Source organism: Oncorhynchus gorbuscha, linkage group LG07 (genome assembly GCF_021184085.1).
Source record: "Oncorhynchus gorbuscha isolate QuinsamMale2020 ecotype Even-year linkage group LG07, OgorEven_v1.0, whole genome shotgun sequence".
Classification (NCBI taxonomy): Eukaryota; Metazoa; Chordata; class Actinopteri; order Salmoniformes; family Salmonidae; genus Oncorhynchus; species Oncorhynchus gorbuscha.
This window is the reverse complement of record NC_060179.1, coordinates 61,336,855-61,359,618: the sequence shown is the minus strand read 5'-3', so window position 1 is coordinate 61,359,618 and position 22,764 is coordinate 61,336,855. Positions and strand designations below refer to the sequence as shown.

The 22,764-nt window shown below is 40.1% G+C and overlaps 1 protein-coding gene and 5 non-coding genes across 8 annotated transcripts in view; all 6 read right to left on the bottom strand.

The window, feature by feature from the left end:
* Nucleotides 1-5,074: 5,074 nt before the first annotated feature.
* Nucleotides 5,075-22,764, bottom strand: part of LOC124040162 (eukaryotic peptide chain release factor GTP-binding subunit ERF3A-like) — a 46,244-nt gene continuing 28,554 nt past the window's right edge. For all 3 annotated transcript variants that reach the window (XM_046357072.1, XM_046357073.1, XM_046357074.1), the window contains 16 exons: nucleotides 22,271-22,372; nucleotides 21,960-22,055; nucleotides 21,405-21,536; nucleotides 18,939-19,040; nucleotides 18,628-18,723; nucleotides 18,073-18,204; nucleotides 15,599-15,700; nucleotides 15,288-15,383; nucleotides 14,733-14,864; nucleotides 12,252-12,353; nucleotides 11,941-12,036; nucleotides 11,386-11,517; nucleotides 8,919-9,020; nucleotides 8,608-8,703; nucleotides 8,055-8,186; nucleotides 5,075-5,101 (listed from right to left, as the gene is read on the bottom strand). The gene's annotated coding sequence lies outside the window, so the exon portion shown is untranslated. The remainder of the gene's footprint in view (nucleotides 5,102-8,054; nucleotides 8,187-8,607; nucleotides 8,704-8,918; nucleotides 9,021-11,385; nucleotides 11,518-11,940; nucleotides 12,037-12,251; nucleotides 12,354-14,732; nucleotides 14,865-15,287; nucleotides 15,384-15,598; nucleotides 15,701-18,072; nucleotides 18,205-18,627; nucleotides 18,724-18,938; nucleotides 19,041-21,404; nucleotides 21,537-21,959; nucleotides 22,056-22,270; nucleotides 22,373-22,764) is intronic.
* Nucleotides 8,347-8,472, bottom strand: LOC124040490. The gene has a single exon (XR_006839730.1). It is a non-coding gene; the product is annotated as a small nucleolar RNA ACA64 (small nucleolar RNA).
* On the bottom strand, nucleotides 11,678-11,805 carry LOC124040489. Its single transcript, XR_006839729.1, has one exon. It is a non-coding gene; the product is annotated as a small nucleolar RNA ACA64 (small nucleolar RNA).
* LOC124040488 lies at nucleotides 15,025-15,152 on the bottom strand. The gene has a single exon (XR_006839728.1). It is a non-coding gene; the product is annotated as a small nucleolar RNA ACA64 (small nucleolar RNA).
* Nucleotides 18,365-18,492, bottom strand: LOC124040546. Its single transcript, XR_006839775.1, has one exon. It is a non-coding gene; the product is annotated as a small nucleolar RNA ACA64 (small nucleolar RNA).
* LOC124040545 lies at nucleotides 21,697-21,824 on the bottom strand. The gene has a single exon (XR_006839774.1). It is a non-coding gene; the product is annotated as a small nucleolar RNA ACA64 (small nucleolar RNA).

The window sequence follows — 22,764 nt, the reverse complement described above, 5'->3', positions numbered from 1 at the left end:
TTTCCTTTGATCATCATTGAGATGTCACTACAACTTGGAGTCCACCTGTGTCCAATTCAATTGTTTGAACATGATTTATAAAGAAACACCTGTCAATATAAAAAGATCCCACCGCTGTTGACAGTGCATGTCAGAGCAGAAACTGTACCATAAAGTTTAAGGAACTGTCCGTAGAGCCCGGAGAGAATTGTGATGAGGCATATCAACAATAATTGGGAGATGGAAAAACAAACTACCCAGACTGCCTACAGCTGGCTGTCCAACCAAACTGTGCAACCTGGCAAGGCCCTTGGTCAGGGAGGTGACCAATAACAGTTCCTTGGCTGAGATGAGAAAACCTACCAGAATGACAACCGTCTCTACAGCACTTCACAAATCTGGGCTTTATGGAAGTGGCCAGAAACTACTCCTGAAAAAAAGGCATGTCAGCACACCTGGAGTTCACAAAACTGCACGTGAAAGACTGATAAGGCAAAAGATTGTGATCTGATGAGACAAATTGAACTCTTTGGCTTGAATGAAAAGCACCATGTCTGGAAAAAACAAGGCACACCTCATCACCCTTCGAACACCACCCTACAGTGAAGCATGGTCGTGGTAGCAACATGTTATGGGGATGCACCAGGGACTGGGAGATTGGTAAGGATAGAGGGAACAATGAATGGAGCCAAATATAGGCAAATCCTTGATAAGAACCTGCTTCAATGCAAACGACCTTGGACTTGGGCAAAGAATTACATTCCAACAGGACAACGACCCCAAACATAGACTTCATAACAATAATGTGAAAGTCCTTGAGTGGTCCAGCCAAAGCCCAGGCTTAACATTGAAAATCTGTGGAAAGACTAAGATTAATGTTCACCGCCACTCGGGGCTCCCAAGTGGCACAGTGGTCTAAGAAGCTGCATCTCAGTGCAAGAGGTATCACTAGACCCTGGTTAAATTCCAGGCTGTAGCACAACCGGCCGTGATTGGGAGTACCATAGGGCGGCGCACAATTGGCCCAGTGTCGTTCAGGGTAGGCAGTCATTGTAAATAAGAATTTGTTCTAAACTGACTTTCATAGTTAAATAAATTAACTCCCATCTAATTTAAGAGCTTGAGAAAATCTGCAGGGAAGAAAGGTAAAACGTGCAAAGCCAAGAAAGCTGTAGTTGCCACCAAAGGTCCTTCTACAAAGTATTGACTCAGGGTGTGAATACTACTGTAAATGAGGTATTTCATTCAATACAGTCGCTGCATTTTCTACAAAAATGTTTACACTGATTATGGGGTATTGCGTGTAGATGGCTGAGGAAAACAATCCATTTTGAATTCAGGCTGTAAGAACAAAATGTGGAATAAGTCGACAGGTACGAATACCTTCTCAAGGCACTGTAAGAGAGACTAGTCGGTTTGACATTTTTATAAGAGCCTGCTACTCTGGCTCAGAAGCCAGGATATGCATATTATTAGTAGATTTGGAAATTTGGATAGAAAACACTGAAGTTTCTAAAACCGTTCGAATGATGTCTGAGTATAACTTATTTGGCAGGCGAAACCGAGGGCAAACCATCCAGGATTTTTTTTTTTTTTTGGGGGGGGGGGGTCATTCTTTTCAATGGGCTTTCATTGGGAATCCAGATTTCTAAGGCAGGGGCTTGCAGTTCCCATCGCTTCCACTGGATGTCAACAGTCTTTAGAAATTGGTTGAGGTTTTTCCTTTGTGTAATGAAGTACAGCCATCCAGAACGAGGGTAACTTGAAGTGTACTGTTAGATAGAGGCGCGTGACCAGAAATGCTCGCAACACTTTCTCTTCCTGTATTGAACCAGTGTTTTTCTGGATCAAACACGCCAAATAAATGGACATTTTGGATATATATCGACGGAATTAATCGAGTAAAATGACCATGTGTGATGTTTATGGGACATATTGGAGTGCCAACAGAAGAAGCTCGTCAAAGGCGTGAATTATATTTTTATTTCTGCAGGGTTGAAATATGCTTTTCTCTTTGTTTACTGGGGTGCTATCCTCAGATAACAACATCGTTTGCTTTCGCCGTAAAGCATTTTTGAAATCTGACACGTTGGCTGGATTCATAACAAGATTAGCTTTAATTTGGTATATTAAATGTGTGATTTCATCCAAGTTTAATTTTTATAGTAATATATTTGAATCCAGCGCTCTGCATTTTCACTGGATGTTGGCTAGGTGGGACGCTACCGTCCTACATATCGCGGAGAGGTGTACAGTGGCGTGCCGTGGGCCTGGGCCTTCAGTGAGGTCCTATACAGTCCCACCTGAATTAATCCACCTCTTATTACCATCATTATGATGCCATGGCTCTAGACACTATACATTTAGACAGAAACGCAGTATAACCAGGTGTTGAGTCACCTTGAAATTTAAATTTTTATTCAGAGAATTGCAGGGGAAGAGTACAATACAGTACAGTTCAACTAATAGGCAAGAACATGGCAAGAACATAGTCGAGTGCAACAGAGTTATATTAATATTCTTCTTCTATCCATTTCTGGTCCACAAACTTTGAGGTGTAAGTCCCAAAAAAATAAAAGTGTGTTCACTAAACAGCGCATTGTCGCACCCAAAGCAGTTTCACCGTGATGATAAAGAAAACTATTCACTGAAAATTAAAAAAACAAATCATTTGCAACATAGGCTATTTGCCATTTTATTTGTTAATATATAGGCTATTAAATATTAACAAAATAAAATGCAAAACATACACACATTTAATAAAAAATAAAATGCATTATATGCCTACTCAGCAGACTGATTATTTGAACAAATTCCATCCTCCTTTCTTTCCTCAAGAAGACTTAAATGACTCTGTTGTACAGTCTATCTGTGCGTTTTAGTTCCACCAATAAGTCATTTTCTATCGACATGGAGGCTAATGCTGAAAGCAGAGTCTGTCCAGTAGCATTTCTGGAATACGTTTTGATTCGCTTTAAGGCCGAGAATGACCGCTCGACAGAAGCCGTGGACACAGGGATAGTCACTGTCACACATGCCAATGTGTAAAGTTGCCCCATGTCCTCATTCAGATTTTTCTGCTTAAGGAAATCAAGGAGATTAGAGGGACTTTTCATTTCAAAATCAGTCATAGCATACATTACAGTCAGTTCTGTTTTTAGCTTGGATAGGTCGAACAGTGTTATCCGTGACTGTTAAGCTGGAGATGGCTGTTTGCTGGATTTTTTTCCGGTAGGTCTGAAAGTGCTGGGGGTCAAGGAGAGAGAGAGAAACATTGATTTTTCGTGGTCCTGAAACCTGTTTCGTATCTGGCAAATAATATTGTCCAGAATATTGCTGTGGAGTTGTTGGTAGTATGTGCGAGGGTCTCCTTGTGCTGGGCCTCTGCGTTCGCTGGGTGAACTTGAGATGCGCGCTGTGGCATCGTAGATTTGACTGAACCTTCGCCTCTCTCGCTCAATTGTAATAGGAATTCCCAGCAGTACAGTTTGTAGTGCTTCTCGGAGCCTGTGAGCCATTGATAGCGCTAGTAGTTGGAACTTTGAAAGTGGCGAACGAACCCCTTTCCCGCCTGTGACAGGCTTTGTAGCGTCGGCCGACCTCTCCTTACAATGTCTAACTTGTCTTGAGAATGGCGTTATAATTATATCCTCGACCAAATCGATATCTTCTCCTCCTTCCGAAAAAACAGCTTAGTAGTACGTGAATTAATTTGTTTATCAAATTCAGTTTCCTAGTTCTGCATAGACCTGCCCATAGGACCTGCCTCTAAATATTGGTAATCCAATCAAAAGACGTGCACGCACTACGCCTGCTAGCTGGCTCCTGTGTAACACTGGAGCCAGCCAGCAGACGTACAATAGCCAACTCTAAAGCTGATTGGTTGACACTAAATTTTCGTTTCCATTCACTTTAAGCTACAAGCACCCACACACTGTTGATTCTGAAGGCCGGAGGGCAGATTTTAGACCACTGGTAACACATGGCTGAATATGATTGGATAAAAGATATAACAAAGACCAGCCCTCCAAATCTCAACCTGGGGCTAGAAGCAGTGTAACTAAGAGAAAAGATATGAAATGAAGAGTAACTCTTACTCTGGGGAATAATTTAATACATACTGGCACCTATCCTAGCAATAGATCGCTAGAAGATGAATATCCTTCATTCTAACGGGAGAGAACTCAAGGGACTAGCAATTTGAAGCTTATATGAAAAGGAACCTAGTTAATATGAAGTGGAAAAAGTAGCCGGCTGAAATTGAGTAGCGCTATTGGAAAACAATGCCATTGTGGATAACAAATTAAACACATTAAATATACTTTGTGGTAATATTTTAATTTACAAGTCGGGCTTATACAAAATATTATTTTGAACAATACCCTTTTATGGGGCAGACAAAGATTTGCAACACATTTGAGTTTGTCCTTGGATCAATTAACATTGACAGTTTATATACATTTAGAAGCAGTCCTTTTTATATCAGTATAATGAAGTCAGAGTTCCATTTAGAGAAGGGGGGAGTAATACACAGGTAGCAGGAGAGTTGTGTTCCACTGAGTTGACAAACAGACATTAAGATTTAGGTACTTCTCTTTTCATATTTTGTGAGGGTATTTTTGCAACCTTCTTGGTCATTTTATACCTTTCCTCCTGTTGGTTTGGGTACCTTCACAAGTCCCTTCTTGGTCGGCTTCTAAGGGGATCAGAGAGAAGAAAACAATTTGCACAGTACTGAGAGGAGTCTTTTTCTGTAGAGACAAAGAGGTCGGTCAATTAACTTCCACTGGGGGGGGGCAGTGTTCCCAGAGAGTGAACAGGGAAACACCATAAAAAAGGAACACTGCTCCCCTGGAATAAGTTTCATATAGCATTGGATTTACACCAAAATTCATAAGGAGAGTGAAACAAGTTCCAAACCAGTGCACAGAGTCCTTTGAAAAATGTTATTTGACAAAAATAGATAATTGCTAAACTAATAATATTAAAATGCATTTGGTTTGACACTAGCGAGGTACAGACCTCCACTTTAGCCTTTTTCCTTGGCATTACTATGGGAACCTCTTCCTCCCTGTCAGCACCAGAGTTTTTTTTCTGTAGACTTCTGTTTCCGCGCATTCTTCTGAAATTTCATAAACAAGACACAGGTATTGATGAGATCCAGCTCTCGCATGTTTATATATACAAAGTACCAGTCAAAAGCTCGGACCCCTACACATTCGAGGGTTTTTCTTTATCTTTACTAGACATCAAATCGATAAAACATATGGGATCATGTAGTAACACAAACACTTAAATCAAAAGACATTTTAGATTATTCTAAGTAGCCACCATTTGCCTTGACAGCCTTGCACACTCAACCAGCTTCACCTGGAATGCTTTTCCAACAGTCTTCGAGTTCCCATATTTGCTGAGCACTTGTTGGCTGCTTTTCCTTCACTCTTGGGTTGAGGTCAGGTGATTATGGAGGCCAGGTCATCTGATGCAGCACCATCACTCTCCTTCGTCAAATTGCCCTTACACAGCCTGGAGGTGTGTTGAGTCATTGTCTTGTTGAAAATACAAATTACCCGCGAAGCCCAAACCAGATGGGATGGCGTATCGCTGCAGAATGCAGTGGTAGCCATGCTGGTTAATTGTGCCTTGAATTCTAAATAAATCACACAGTATCACCAGCAAAGCACCCCACACCTCCTCGTCCATGCCTCCCGAGGGGAACGACGCGCGGAGATCCGTTCACCTACTCTGCATCACAAAGACATGGTGGTTGGAACTAAACATCTATTTTTATATGCCATTTAGCAGACGCTTTTATCCAAAGCGACTTACAGTCATGTGTGCATACATTCTACGTATGGGTGGTCCCGGGGATCGAACCCACTACCCTGGCGTTACAAGCGCCATGCTCTACCAACTGAGCTACAGAAGGACCACTATTTGGACCACTATTTGGACTGACCAAAGGATTTCAATTGATTGTGTTTCTTGGCCCAAGAAAGTCTCTTCTAATTGGTACCCTTTAGTAGTGGTTTCTTCGCAGCAATTTGAACAGTTGATGTTGAGATGTATCTGTTACATGAACTCTGAAGTATTTATTTGGGCAGCAATCTGAGGTGCAGTTAACTCTCATGAACTTATCCTATGCAGCAGAGGCAACTATGGGTCTTCCGTTCCAGTCAAGAGAGCCAGTTTCATCACAGCGACTGCACTTGAAGATGCTTTCAAAGTTCATGAAATGTTCCATATTGACTGACCTTCATGTTTTAAAGTATTGATGGACTGTCGTTTCTCTTTGCTTATTTGAGCTGGTCTTGCCATAATATGGACTTGGGTCTTTTACCAAATAGGGCTACCTTCTGTATACCGCCCCTACCGTGTCACAACACAACTGATCGGCTCAAATGCATTCAGAAAAGAAATTCCACAACTTAACCTTTAAGAAGGCACAGCTGTTAATTGAAATGCATTCTAGGTGAGTACCTCATGAAGCTGGTTGAGAGAATGTCAAGAATGTGCAAAGCTGTCAAGGCAAAGGGTGGCTACTTGGAAGAATCTCAAATATTTTGATTTGTTTAAAACCTGTTGAAAATAGGGGCACTATTTTCATTTTTGGAAAAAATAACATTCCCAAAGTAAACAGGCCATTTTGTCAGGACAAGATGCTAGAATATGCATATAATTGACAGCTTAGGATAGAAAACACTAAAGTTTCCAAAACTGTAAAAATATTGTCTGTGAGTATAACAGAACTGATATTGCAGGCGAAAGCCTGAGAAAAATCCAATCAGGAAGTGACTCATGTTTTGAAGCTCTGCGTTCTGATGCGTCCCTATTGAGCAGTGAATGGGCTATCAACCAGATTCCCCTTTCTACGTATTCCCCAAGGTGTCTACAGCATTTTGACGTAGTTTCACGCCTTTATGTTGAAGACTGAGCGTAAACGACTACATTGCGTAAGTGTCCGGCTGAGGGCTCTCAGAGTAACGCTTGCGTAATAGACAGAGGTAGCTATTTTTCCTCCCGGTCTTACGGACAATACAGCTGTCCCGGTTGATATATTATCGAATAGATATTTGAAAAACACCTTGAGGATTGATTAGAAACAACGTTTGCCATGTTTCTGTCGATATTACGGACCTAATTTGGAATATTTTCCGGCGTTGTCGTGACCGCAATTTCCGGTCGAATTCTCAGCCAAACGTGAAGAACTAATGGAGTTATTTCGGCTACAAAAATAATATTTTTGGAAAAAAGGAACATTTGCTATCTAACTAGGAGTCTCGTGAGTGAAAATATCTGAAGCTCATCAAAGGTAAACAATTTAATTAGATTGCTTTTCTGATTTTCGTGACCAGGTTGCCTGCTGCTAGCTAGGCATAATGCTATGCTAGGCTTTCGATAAACTTACACAAATGTTTGTCTTGCTTTGGCTGTAAAGCATAATTTCAAAATCTGAGATGACAGGGTGATTAACAAAAGGCTAAGCTGTGTTTCAATATATTTCACTTGTGATTTCATGAACATGAATATTTTCTTGTAATATTATTTGACTGTGGCGCTATGCTATTCAGCGGCTGCTGACTAAAATGATCCCGCGACAGGGATGGGTGACGTCAAGAAGTTAATTAACACTTGGTTACAACATGATTCCATGTGTGTTATTTCATAGTTTTGATGTCTTCACTATTGTTCTACAAAGTAAAAAATAAAGAAACCCTTTAGGTTTATTTAACCTTGAGTAGGTGTGTCAAAACTTTTACTGGTACTGCATGCATGTAAATATGCATGTAAACAATAGAGGTCTGCAATTGACCTCAATAGTCCATATGTGGCACTAAGAGCTATGTTGATGTTCCCAGAGAGTGAACAGGGAGACAGCACTAAATGGAGACCGCTCCCCTGCCTCACTGGAATGGGTTTCATATAGCACTGGATTTAAACCAAAATTAATAGAGTGTAAAACAGGTTCCGAACCAGTGCAAAGACTAGTCCTTTAATTTGACAAAAATAGATCATTGATCAAATAATATAATCTTCCAAAGCAATTTACAAGCATTTGTGTGTAGCAGTCCTACCTTGGCATCCATGGCTGCGCGGGTCTGTTTCTGTGTTTCATCTATAAGGGTCAGGTTACTCAGGTTAGAGGTGTAGATGGGCAGAGCCACTGATTGACTTTTCAAGTGGATGACCTTTATCAACGGTCCTTTCTGCAAGAGACAACACTTTATACTCAAAGAACACAATCACTCATACATTCAGGTCAAAACTATTTCTGTGAAGAAAACATTTTCAATGTTACGGCCATTTCTACCCTGTGTATCGTATCACTCAGATTAACAAGTGGCCGCAAAGGCCTTTCTTTGTCAGGATTGTAGGCACATGGGTTTAATCACACTGCTATACAGAGCAGGCAATAAGCTTAACGTACCACAGTACTATAGGCCCTGTAATCTCACCCCAGACAATAGTTATCAAAGGTGATTTTCAGACTGGGCCCACACATTTCTTTAGCATTAATAAACATTGAGTATACCTGACCATTTAGCGTATAATAAAAGTGTAAATATCTGTGTTGACGGGGTACAATTGATTAGGGAGATCAGGAAGACATCCTGGCAGTAAACTCACCTAACCCGTAGTTTTGTCACGATGGTGCTGACAGCTGAATCAATAGTCTCTGCTATTTCATCTGCAGCCATCCCAGAGTGGGCCACATAAGCCATGCTAAAACAAACAATAACATTTTACAGGAGGCAATGTGTATATAAATGAATGTACATTAATTGCCCTTGTGTGTCAGTTGCAGAGACAGGCCCCAATAGAGAGGGAGATCTGTCAGGATATATTTTGAGTCACTATGGCACCATCAGTGCCCATGTCCAACACGGACAGGGTTTGCTGAGGCGCACTTACTGACTAAGTCAGAGAGCAGGCCTCACCAGTAGCAGCCTTTCATAGAAATGGAGGTTGTTGTTCCCTGGATGGTTTTCTGGATGTCCAAGGCCAGCTTCTTGCTCTGCAGGTTCAATGACAAAGGCTCCCTAAGAAGGGGAGATGTTAAAAAAAAATTAAAAAAAATTACAAAGCCATTAGATTAGAACTCTGTAAGGGCTAGCTTAAAGGCACATTTAAATTTACAGGTGAAGTCGGAAGTTTACATTCACTTAGGTTGGAGTAATTCAAACTCATTTTTCAACCACTCCACAAATGTCTTGTGAACAAACTATAGTTTTGACAAGTCGGTTAGGACATCTAGCATGACAAGTAATTTTTCCAACAATTGTTTACAGATTATTTCACTTATAATTCATTGTATCACAATTCCAGTGGGTCAAAGTTCACATACACTAAGTTGACTGTGCCTTTCAACAGCTTGGAAAATTCCAGAAAATGATGTCATGGCTTTAGAAGCTTCTGATAGGCTAAGTAACATCATTTGAGTCAATTGGAGGTGTACCTGTGGATGTATTTCATGAATTTATCCTATGCAGCAGAGGCAACTATGGGTCTTCCGTTCCAGTCAAGAGAGCCAGTTTCATCACAGCGACTGCACTTGAAGATGCTTTCAAAGTTCATGAAATGTTCCATATTGACTGACCTTCATGTTTTAAAGTATTGATGGACTGTCGTTTCTCTTTGCTTATTTGAGCTGGTCTTGCCATAATATGGACTTGGGTCTTTTACCAAATAGGGCTACCTTCTGTATACCGCCCCTACCGTGTCACAACACAACTGATCGGCTCAAATGCATTCAGAAAAGAAATTCCACAACTTAACCTTTAAGAAGGCACAGCTGTTAATTGAAATGCATTCTAGGTGAGTACCTCATGAAGCTGGTTGAGAGAATGTCAAGAATGTGCAAAGCTGTCAAGGCAAAGGGTGGCTACTTGGAAGAATCTCAAATATTTTGATTTGTTTAAAACCTGTTGAAAATAGGGGCACTATTTTCATTTTTGGAAAAAATAACATTCCCAAAGTAAACAGGCCATTTTGTCAGGACAAGATGCTAGAATATGCATATAATTGACAGCTTAGGATAGAAAACACTAAAGTTTCCAAAACTGTAAAAATATTGTCTGTGAGTATAACAGAACTGATATTGCAGGCGAAAGCCTGAGAAAAATCCAATCAGGAAGTGACTCATGTTTTGAAGCTCTGCGTTCTGATGCGTCCCTATTGAGCAGTGAATGGGCTATCAACCAGATTCCCCTTTCTACGTATTCCCCAAGGTGTCTACAGCATTTTGACGTAGTTTCACGCCTTTATGTTGAAGACTGAGCGTAAACGACTACATTGCGTAAGTGTCCGGCTGAGGGCTCTCAGAGTAACGCTTGCGTAATAGACAGAGGTAGCTATTTTTCCTCCCGGTCTTACGGACAATACAGCTGTCCCGGTTGATATATTATCGAATAGATATTTGAAAAACACCTTGAGGATTGATTAGAAACAACGTTTGCCATGTTTCTGTCGATATTACGGACCTAATTTGGAATATTTTCCGGCGTTGTCGTGACCGCAATTTCGGTCGAATTCTCAGCCAAACGTGAAGAACTAATGGAGTTATTTCGGCTACAAAAATAATATTTTTGGAAAAAAGGAACATTTGCTATCTAACTAGGAGTCTCGTGAGTGAAAATATCTGAAGCTCATCAAAGGTAAACAATTTAATTAGATTGCTTTTCTGATTTTCGTGACCAGGTTGCCTGCTGCTAGCTAGGCATAATGCTATGCTAGGCTTTCGATAAACTTACACAAATGTTTGTCTTGCTTTGGCTGTAAAGCATAATTTCAAAATCTGAGATGACAGGGTGATTAACAAAAGGCTAAGCTGTGTTTCAATATATTTCACTTGTGATTTCATGAACATGAATATTTTCTTGTAATATTATTTGACTGTGGCGCTATGCTATTCAGCGGCTGCTGACTAAAATGATCCCGCGACAGGGATGGGTGACGTCAAGAAGTTAATTAACACTTGGTTACAACATGATTCCATGTGTGTTATTTCATAGTTTTGATGTCTTCACTATTGTTCTACAAAGTAAAAAATAAAGAAACCCATTAGGTTTATTTAACCTTGAGTAGGTGTGTCAAAACTTTTACTGGTACTGCATGCATGTAAATAATAGAGGTCTGCAATTGACCTCAATAGTCCATATGTGGCACTAAGAGCTATGTTGATGTTCCCAGAGAGTGAACAGGGAGACAGCACTAAATGGAGACCGCTCCCCTGCCTCACTGGAATGGGTTTCATATAGCACTGGATTTAAACCAAAATTAATAGAGTGTAAAACAGGTTCCGAACCAGTGCAAAGACTAGTCCTTTAATTTGACAAAAATAGATCATTGATCAAATAATATAATCTTCCAAAGCAATTTACAAGCATTTGTGTGTAGCAGTCCTACCTTGGCATCCATGGCTGCGCGGGTCTGTTTCTGTGTTTCATCTATAAGGGTCAGGTTACTCAGGTTAGAGGTGTAGATGGGCAGAGCCACTGATTGACTTTTCAAGTGGATGACCTTTATCAACGGTCCTTTCTGCAAGAGACAACACTTTATACTCAAAGAACACAATCACTCATACATTCAGGTCAAAACTATTTCTGTGAAGAAAACATTTTCAATGTTACGGCCATTTCTACCCTGTGTATCGTATCACTCAGATTAACAAGTGGCCGCAAAGGCCTTTCTTTGTCAGGATTGTAGGCACATGGGTTTAATCACACTGCTATACAGAGCAGGCAATAAGCTTAACGTACCACAGTACTATAGGCCCTGTAATCTCACCCCAGACAATAGAGTTATCAAAGGTGATTTTCAGACTGGGCCCACACATTTCTTTAGCATTAATAAACATTGAGTATACCTGACCATTTAGCGTATAATAAAAGTGTAAATATCTGTGTTGACGGGGTACAATTGATTAGGGAGATCAGGAAGACATCCTGGCAGTAAACTCACCTAACCCGTAGTTTTGTCACGATGGTGCTGACAGCTGAATCAATAGTCTCTGCTATTTCATCTGCAGCCATCCCAGAGTGGGCCACATAAGCCATGCTAAAACAAACAATAACATTTTACAGGAGGCAATGTGTATATAAATGAATGTACATTAATTGCCCTTGTGTGTCAGTTGCAGAGACAGGCCCCAATAGAGAGGGAGATCTGTCAGGATATATTTTGAGTCACTATGGCACCATCAGTGCCCATGTCCAACACGGACAGGGTTTGCTGAGGCGCACTTACTGACTAAGTCAGAGAGCAGGCCTCACCAGTAGCAGCCTTTCATAGAAATGGAGGTTGTTGTTCCCTGGATGGTTTTCTGGATGTCCAAGGCCAGCTTCTTGCTCTGCAGGTTCAATGACAAAGGCTCCCTAAGAAGGGGAGATGTTAAAACAAAAAAATAAAAAAATTACAAATCCATTAGATTAGAACTCTGTAAGGGCTAGCTTAAAGGCACATTTAAATTTACAGGTGAAGTCGGAAGTTTACATTCACTTAGGTTGGAGTAATTCAAACTCATTTTTCAACCACTCCACAAATGTCTTGTGAACAAACTATAGTTTTGACAAGTCGGTTAGGACATCTAGCATGACAAGTAATTTTTCCAACAATTGTTTACAGATTATTTCACTTATAATTCATTGTATCACAATTCCAGTGGGTCAAAGTTCACATACACTAAGTTGACTGTGCCTTTCAACAGCTTGGAAAATTCCAGAAAATGATGTCATGGCTTTAGAAGCTTCTGATAGGCTAAGTAACATCATTTGAGTCAATTGGAGGTGTACCTGTGGATGTATTTCATGAATTTATCCTATGCAGCAGAGGCAACTATGGGTCTTCCGTTCCAGTCAAGAGAGCCAGTTTCATCACAGCGACTGCACTTGAAGATGCTTTCAAAGTTCATGAAATGTTCCATATTGACTGACCTTCATGTTTTAAAGTATTGATGGACTGTCGTTTCTCTTTGCTTATTTGAGCTGGTCTTGCCATAATATGGACTTGGGTCTTTTACCAAATAGGGCTACCTTCTGTATACCGCCCCTACCGTGTCACAACACAACTGATCGGCTCAAATGCATTCAGAAAAGAAATTCCACAACTTAACCTTTAAGAAGGCACAGCTGTTAATTGAAATGCATTCTAGGTGAGTACCTCATGAAGCTGGTTGAGAGAATGTCAAGAATGTGCAAAGCTGTCAAGGCAAAGGGTGGCTACTTGGAAGAATCTCAAATATTTTGATTTGTTTAAAACCTGTTGAAAATAGGGGCACTATTTTCATTTTTGGAAAAAATAACATTCCCAAAGTAAACAGGCCATTTTGTCAGGACAAGATGCTAGAATATGCATATAATTGACAGCTTAGGATAGAAAACACTAAAGTTTCCAAAACTGTAAAAATATTGTCTGTGAGTATAACAGAACTGATATTGCAGGCGAAAGCCTGAGAAAAATCCAATCAGGAAGTGACTCATGTTTTGAAGCTCTGCGTTCTGATGCGTCCCTATTGAGCAGTGAATGGGCTATCAACCAGATTCCCCTTTCTACGTATTCCCCAAGGTGTCTACAGCATTTTGACGTAGTTTCACGCCTTTATGTTGAAGAATGAGCGTAAACGACTACATTGCGTAAGTGTCCGGCTGAGGGCTCTCAGAGTAACGCTTGCGTAATAGACAGAGGTAGCTATTTTTCCTCCCGGTCTTACGGACAATACAGCTGTCCCGGTTGATATATTATCGAATAGATATTTGAAAAACACCTTGAGGATTGATTAGAAACAACGTTTGCCATGTTTCTGTCGATATTACGGACCTAATTTGGAATATTTTCCGGCGTTGTCGTGACCGCAATTTCCGGTCGAATTCTCAGCCAAACGTGAAGAACTAATGGAGTTATTTCGGCTACAAAAATAATATTTTTGGAAAAAAGGAACATTTGCTATCTAACTAGGAGTCTCGTGAGTGAAAATATCTGAAGCTCATCAAAGGTAAACAATTTAATTAGATTGCTTTTCTGATTTTCGTGACCAGGTTGCCTGCTGCTAGCTAGGCATAATGCTATGCTAGGCTTTCGATAAACTTACACAAATGTTTGTCTTGCTTTGGCTGTAAAGCATAATTTCAAAATCTGAGATGACAGGGTGATTAACAAAAGGCTAAGCTGTGTTTCAATATATTTCACTTGTGATTTCATGAACATGAATATTTTCTTGTAATATTATTTGACTGTGGCGCTATGCTATTCAGCGGCTGCTGACTAAAATGATCCCGCGACAGGGATGGGTGACGTCAAGAAGTTAATTAACACTTGGTTACAACATGATTCCATGTGTGTTATTTCATAGTTTTGATGTCTTCACTATTGTTCTACAAAGTAAAAAATAAAGAAACCCTTTAGGTTTATTTAACCTTGAGTAGGTGTGTCAAAACTTTTACTGGTACTGCATGCATGTAAATATGCATGTAAATAATAGAGGTCTGCAATTGACCTCAATAGTCCATATGTGGCACTAAGAGCTATGTTGATGTTCCCAGAGAGTGAACAGGGAGACAGCACTAAATGGAGACCGCTCCCCTGCCTCACTGGAATGGGTTTCATATAGCACTGGATTTAAACCAAAATTAATAGAGTGTAAAACAGGTTCCGAACCAGTGCAAAGACTAGTCCTTTAATTTGACAAAAATAGATCATTGATCAAATAATATAATCTTCCAAAGCAATTTACAAGCATTTGTGTGTAGCAGTCCTACCTTGGCATCCATGGCTGCGCGGGTCTGTTTCTGTGTTTCATCTATAAGGGTCAGGTTACTCAGGTTAGAGGTGTAGATGGGCAGAGCCACTGATTGACTTTTCAAGTGGATGACCTTTATCAACGGTCCTTTCTGCAAGAGACAACACTTTATACTCAAAGAACACAATCACTCATACATTCAGGTCAAAACTATTTCTGTGAAGAAAACATTTTCAATGTTACGGCCATTTCTACCCTGTGTATCGTATCACTCAGATTAACAAGTGGCCGCAAAGGCCTTTCTTTGTCAGGATTGTAGGCACATGGGTTTAATCACACTGCTATACAGAGCAGGCAATAAGCTTAACGTACCACAGTACTATAGGCCCTGTAATCTCACCCCAGACAATAGAGTTATCAAAGGTGATTTTCAGACTGGGCCCACACATTTCTTTAGCATTAATAAACATTGAGTATACCTGACCATTTAGCGTATAATAAAAGTGTAAATATCTGTGTTGACGGGGTACAATTGATTAGGGAGATCAGGAAGACATCCTGGCAGTAAACTCACCTAACCCGTAGTTTTGTCACGATGGTGCTGACAGCTGAATCAATAGTCTCTGCTATTTCATCTGCAGCCATCCCAGAGTGGGCCACATAAGCCATGCTAAAACAAACAATAACATTTTACAGGAGGCAATGTGTATATAAATGAATGTACATTAATTGCCCTTGTGTGTCAGTTGCAGAGACAGGCCCCAATAGAGAGGGAGATCTGTCAGGATATATTTTGAGTCACTATGGCACCATCAGTGCCCATGTCCAACACGGACAGGGTTTGCTGAGGCGCACTTACTGACTAAGTCAGAGAGCAGGCCTCACCAGTAGCAGCCTTTCATAGAAATGGAGGTTGTTGTTCCCTGGATGGTTTTCTGGATGTCCAAGGCCAGCTTCTTGCTCTGCAGGTTCAATGACAAAGGCTCCCTAAGAAGGGGAGATGTTAAAAAAAAATAATAAAAAAATTACAAATACATTAGATTAGAACTCTGTAAGGGCTAGCTTAAAGGCACATTTAAATTTACAGGTGAAGTCGGAAGTTTACATTCACTTAGGTTGGAGTAATTCAAACTCATTTTTCAACCACTCCACAAATGTCTTGTGAACAAACTATAGTTTTGACAAGTCGGTTAGGACATCTAGCATGACAAGTAATTTTTTCCAACAATTGTTTACAGATTATTTCACTTATAATTCATTGTATCACAATTCCAGTGGGTCAAAGTTCACATACACTAAGTTGACTGTGCCTTTCAACAGCTTGGAAAATTCCAGAAAATGATGTCATGGCTTTAGAAGCTTCTGATAGGCTAAGTAACATCATTTGAGTCAATTGGAGGTGTACCTGTGGATGTATTTCATGAATTTATCCTATGCAGCAGAGGCAACTATGGGTCTTCCGTTCCAGTCAAGAGAGCCAGTTTCATCACAGCGACTGCACTTGAAGATGCTTTCAAAGTTCATGAAATGTTCCATATTGACTGACCTTCATGTTTTAAAGTATTGATGGACTGTCGTTTCTCTTTGCTTATTTGAGCTGGTCTTGCCATAATATGGACTTGGGTCTTTTACCAAATAGGGCTACCTTCTGTATACCGCCCCTACCGTGTCACAACACAACTGATCGGCTCAAATGCATTCAGAAAAGAAATTCCACAACTTAACCTTTAAGAAGGCACAGCTGTTAATTGAAATGCATTCTAGGTGAGTACCTCATGAAGCTGGTTGAGAGAATGTCAAGAATGTGCAAAGCTGTCAAGGCAAAGGGTGGCTACTTGGAAGAATCTCAAATATTTTGATTTGTTTAAAACCTGTTGAAAATAGGGGCACTATTTTCATTTTTGGAAAAAATAACATTCCCAAAGTAAACAGGCCATTTTGTCAGGACAAGATGCTAGAATATGCATATAATTGACAGCTTAGGATAGAAAACACTAAAGTTTCCAAAACTGTAAAAATATTGTCTGTGAGTATAACAGAACTGATATTGCAGGCGAAAGCCTGAGAAAAATCCAATCAGGAAGTGACTCATGTTTTGAAGCTCTGCGTTCTGATGCGTCCCTATTGAGCAGTGAATGGGCTATCAACCAGATTCCCCTTTCTACGTATTCCCCAAGGTGTCTACAGCATTTTGACGTAGTTTCACGCCTTTATGTTGAGAAGAATGAGCGTAAACGACTACATTGCGTAAGTGTCCGGCTGAGGGCTCTCAGAGTAACGCTTGCGTAATAGACAGAGGTAGCTATTTTTCCTCCCGGTCTTACGGACAATACAGCTGTCCCGGTTGATATATTATCGAATAGATATTTGAAAAACACCTTGAGGATTGATTAGAAACAACGTTTGCCATGTTTCTGTCGATATTACGGACCTAATTTGGAATATTTTCCGGCGTTGTCGTGACCGCAATTTCCGGTCGAATTCTCAGCCAAACGTGAAGAACTAATGGAGTTATTTCGGCTACAAAAATAATATTTTTGGAAAAAAGGAACATTTGCTATCTAACTAGGAGTCTCGTGAGTGAAAATATCTGAAGCTCATCAAAGGTAAACAATTTAATTAGATTGCTTTTCTGATTTTCGTGACCAGGTTGCCTGCTGCTAGCTAGGCATAATGCTATGCTAGGCTTTCGATAAACTTACACAAATGTTTGTCTTGCTTTGGCTGTAAAGCATAATTTCAAAATCTGAGATGACAGGGTGATTAACAAAAGGCTAAGCTGTGTTTCAATATATTTCACTTGTGATTTCATGAACATGAATATTTTCTTGTAATATTATTTGACTGTGGCGCTATGCTATTCAGCGGCTGCTGACTAAAATGATCCCGCGACAGGGATGGGTGACGTCAAGAAGTTAATTAACACTTGGTTACAACATGATTCCATGTGTGTTATTTCATAGTTTTGATGTCTTCACTATTGTTCTACAAAGTAAAAAATAAAGAAACCCATTAGGTTTATTTAACCTTGAGTAGGTGTGTCAAAACTTTTACTGGTACTGCATGCATGCATGTAAATAATAGAGGTCTGCAATTGACCTCAATAGTCCATATGTGGCACTAAGAGCTATGTTGATGTTCCCAGAGAGTGAACAGGGAGACAGCACTAAATGGAGACCGCTCCCCTGCCTCACTGGAATGGGTTTCATATAGCACTGGATTTAAACCAAAATTAATAGTGTAAAACAGGTTCCGAACCAGTGCAAAGACTAGTCCTTTAATTTGACAAAAATAGATCATTGATCAAATAATATAATCTTCCAAAGCAATTTACAAGCATTTGTGTGTAGCAGTCCTACCTTGGCATCCATGGCTGCGCGGGTCTGTTTCTGTGTTTCATCTATAAGGGTCAGGTTACTCAGGTTAGAGGTGTAGATGGGCAGAGCCACTGATTGACTTTTCAAGTGGATGACCTTTATCAACGGTCCTTTCTGCAAGAGACAACACTTTATACTCAAAGAACACAATCACTCATACATTCAGGTCAAAACTATTTCTGTGAAGAAAACATTTTCAATGTTACGGCCATTTCTACCCTGTGTATCGTATCACTCAGATTAACAAGTGGCCGCAAAGGCCTTTCTTTGTCAGGATTGTAGGCACATGGGTTTAATCACACTGCTATACAGAGCAGGCAATAAGCTTAACGTACCACAGTACTATAGGCCCTGTAATCTCACCCCAGACAATAGAGTTATCAAAGGTGATTTTCAGACTGGGCCCACACATTTCTTTAGCATTAATAAACATTGAGTATACCTGACCATTTAGCGTATAATAAAAGTGTAAATATCTGTGTTGACGGGGTACAATTGATTAGGGAGATCAGGAAGACATCCTGGCAGTAAACTCACCTAACCCGTAGTTTTGTCACGATGGTGCTGACAGCTGAATCAATAGTCTCTGCTATTTCATCTGCAGCCATCCCAGAGTGGGCCACATAAGCCATGCTAAAACAAACAATAACATTTTACAGGAGGCAATGTGTATATAAATGAATGTACATTAATTGCCCTTGTGTGTCAGTTGCAGAGACAGGCCCCAATAGAGAGGGAGATCTGTCAGGATATATTTTGAGTCACTATGGCACCATCAGTGCCCATGTCCAACACGGACAGGGTTTGCTGAGGCGCACTTACTGACTAAGTCAGAGAGCAGGCCTCACCAGTAGCAGCCCTTCATAGAAATGGAGGTTATTGTTCCCTGGATGGTTTTCTGGATGTCCAAGGCCAGCTTCTTGCTCTGCAGGTTCAATGACAAAGGCTCCCTAAGAAGGGGAGATGTAAAAAAAATAAATTAAAAAAAATTACAAATCCATTAGATTAGAACTCTGTAAGGGCTAGCTTAAAGGCACATTTAAACTTACAGGTGAAGTCGGAAGTTTACATTCACTTAGGTTGGAGTAATTCAAACTCATTTTTCAACCACTCCACAAATGTCTTGTGAACAAACTATAGTTTTGACAAGTCGGTTAGGACATCTAGCATGACAAGTAATTTTTCCAACAATTGTTTACAGATTATTTCACTTATAATTCATTGTATCACAATTCCAGTGGGTCAAAGTTCACATACACTAAGTTGACTGTGCCTTTCAACAGCTTGGAAAATTCCAGAAAATGATGTCATGGCTTTAGAAGCTTCTGATAGGCTAAGTAACATCATTTGAGTCAATTGGAGGTGTACCTGTGGATGTATTTCATGAATTTATCCTATGCAGCAGAGGCAACTATGGGTCTTCCGTTCCAGTCAAGAGAGCCAGTTTCATCACAGCGACTGCACTTGAAGATGCTTTCAAAGTTCATGAAATGTTCCATATTGACTGACCTTCATGTTTTAAAGTATTGATGGACTGTCGTTTCTCTTTGCTTATTTGAGCTGGTCTTGCCATAATATGGACTTGGGTCTTTTACCAAATAGGGCTACCTTCTGTATACCGCCCCTACCGTGTCACAACACAACTGATCGGCTCAAATGCATTCAGAAAAGAAATTCCACAACTTAACCTTTAAGAAGGCACAGCTGTTAATTGAAATGCATTCTAGGTGAGTACCTCATGAAGCTGGTTGAGAGAATGTCAAGAATGTGCAAAGCTGTCAAGGCAAAGGGTGGCTACTTGGAAGAATCTCAAATATTTTGATTTGTTTAAAACCTGTTGAAAATAGGGGGCACTATTTTCATTTTTGGAAAAAATAACATTCCCAAAGTAAACAGGCCATTTTGTCAGGACAAGATGCTAGAATATGCATATAATTGACAGCTTAGGATAGAAAACACTAAAGTTTCCAAAACTGTAAAAATATTGTCTGTGAGTATAACAGAACTGATATTGCAGGCGAAAGCCTGAGAAAAATCCAATCAGGAAGTGACTCATGTTTTGAAGCTCTGCGTTCTGATGCGTCCCTATTGAGCAGTGAATGGGCTATCAACCAGATTCCCCTTTCTACGTATTCCCCAAGGTGTCTACAGCATTTTGACGTAGTTTCACGCCTTTATGTTGAAGAATGAGCGTAAACGACTACATTGCGTAAGTGTCCGGCTGAGGGCTCTCAGAGTAACGCTTGCGTAATAGACAGAGGTAGCTATTTTTCCTCCCGGTCTTACGGACAATACAGCTGTCCCGGTTGATATATTATCGAATAGATATTTGAAAAACACCTTGAGGATTGATTAGAAACAACGTTTGCCATGTTTCTGTCGATATTACGGACCTAATTTGGAATATTTTCCGGCGTTGTCGTGACCGCAATTTCCGGTCGAATTCTCAGCCAAACGTGAAGAACTAATGGAGTTATTTCGGCTACAAAAATAATATTTTTGGAAAAAAGGAACATTTGCTATCTAACTAGGAGTCTCGTGAGTGAAAATATCTGAAGCTCATCAAAGGTAAACAATTTAATTAGATTGCTTTTCTGATTTTCGTGACCAGGTTGCCTGCTGCTAGCTAGGCATAATGCTATGCTAGGCTTTCGATAAACTTACACAAATGTTTGTCTTGCTTTGGCTGTAAAGCATAATTTCAAAATCTGAGATGACAGGGTGATTAACAAAAGGCTAAGCTGTGTTTCAATATATTTCACTTGTGATTTCATGAACATGAATATTTTCTTGTAATATTATTTGACTGTGGCGCTATGCTATTCAGCGGCTGCTGACTAAAATGATCCCGCGACAGGGATGGGTGACGTCAAGAAGTTAATTAACACTTGGTTACAACATGATTCCATGTGTGTTATTTCATAGTTTTGATGTCTTCACTATTGTTCTACAAAGTAAAAAATAAAGAAACCCTTTAGGTTTATTTAACCTTGAGTAGGTGTGTCAAAACTTTTACTGGTACTGCATGTAAATGTAAATAATAGAGGTCTGCAATTGACCTCAATAGTCCATATGTGGCACTAAGAGCTATGTTGATGTTCCCAGAGAGTGAACAGGGAGACAGCACTAAATGGAGACCGCTCCCCTGCCTCACTGGAATGGGTTTCATATAGCACTGGATTTAAACCAAAATGTGTAAAACAGGTTCCGAACCAGTGCAAAGACTAGTCCTTTAATTTGACAAAAATAGATCATTGATCAAATAATATAATCTTCCAAAGCAATTTACAAGCATTTGTGTGTAGCAGTCCTACCTTGGCATCCATGGCTGCGCGGGTCTGTTTCTGTGTTTCATCTATAAGGGTCAGGTTACTCAGGTTAGAGGTGTAGATGGGCAGAGCCACTGATTGACTTTTCAAGTGGATGACCTTTATCAACGGTCCTTTCTGCAAGAGACAACACTTTATACTCAAAGAACACAATCACTCATACATTCAGGTCAAAACTATTTCTGTGAAGAAAACATTTTCAATGTTACGGCCATTTCTACCCTGTGTATCGTATCACTCAGATTAACAAGTGGCCGCAAAGGCCTTTCTTTGTCAGGATTGTAGGCACATGGGTTTAATCACACTGCTATACAGAGCAGGCAATAAGCTTAACGTACCACAGTACTATAGGCCCTGTAATCTCACCCCAGACAATAGAGTTATCAAAGGTGATTTTCAGACTGGGCCCACACATTTCTTTAGCATTAATAAACATTGAGTATACCTGACCATTTAGCGTATAATAAAAGTGTAAATATCTGTGTTGACGGGGTACAATTGATTAGGGAGATCAGGAAGACATCCTGGCAGTAAACTCACCTAACCCGTAGTTTTGTCACGATGGTGCTGACAGCTGAATCAATAGTCTCTGCTATTTCATCTGCAGCCATCCCAGAGTGGGCCACATAAGCCATGCTAAAACAAACAATAACATTTTACAGGAGGCAATGTGTATATAAATGAATGTACATTAATTGCCCTTGTGTGTCAGTTGCAGAGACAGGCCCCAATAGAGAGGGAGATCTGTCAGGATATATTTTGAGTCACTATGGCACCATCAGTGCCCATGTCCAACACGGACAGGGTTTGCTGAGGCGCACTTACTGACTAAGTCAGAGAGCAGGCCTCACCAGTAGCAGCCTTTCATAGAAATGGAGGTTGTTGTTCCCTGGATGGTTTTCTGGATGTCCAAGGCCAGCTTCTTGCTCTGCAGGTTCAATGACAAAGGCTCCCTAAGAAGGGGAGATGTTAAAAAAAATAATAAAAAAATTACAAATACATTAGATTAGAACTCTGTAAGGGCTAGCTTAAAGGCACATTTAAATTTACAGGTGAAGTCGGAAGTTTACATTCACTTAGGTTGGAGTAATTCAAACTCATTTTTCAACCACTCCACAAATGTCTTGTGAACAAACTATAGTTTTGACAAGTCGGTTAGGACATCTAGCATGACAAGTAATTTTTCCAACAATTGTTTACAGATTATTTCACTTATAATTCATTGTATCACAATTCCAGTGGGTCAAAGTTCACATACACTAAGTTGACTGTGCCTTTCAACAGCTTGGAAAATTCCAGAAAATGATGTCATGGCTTTAGAAGCTTCTGATAGGCTAAGTAACAT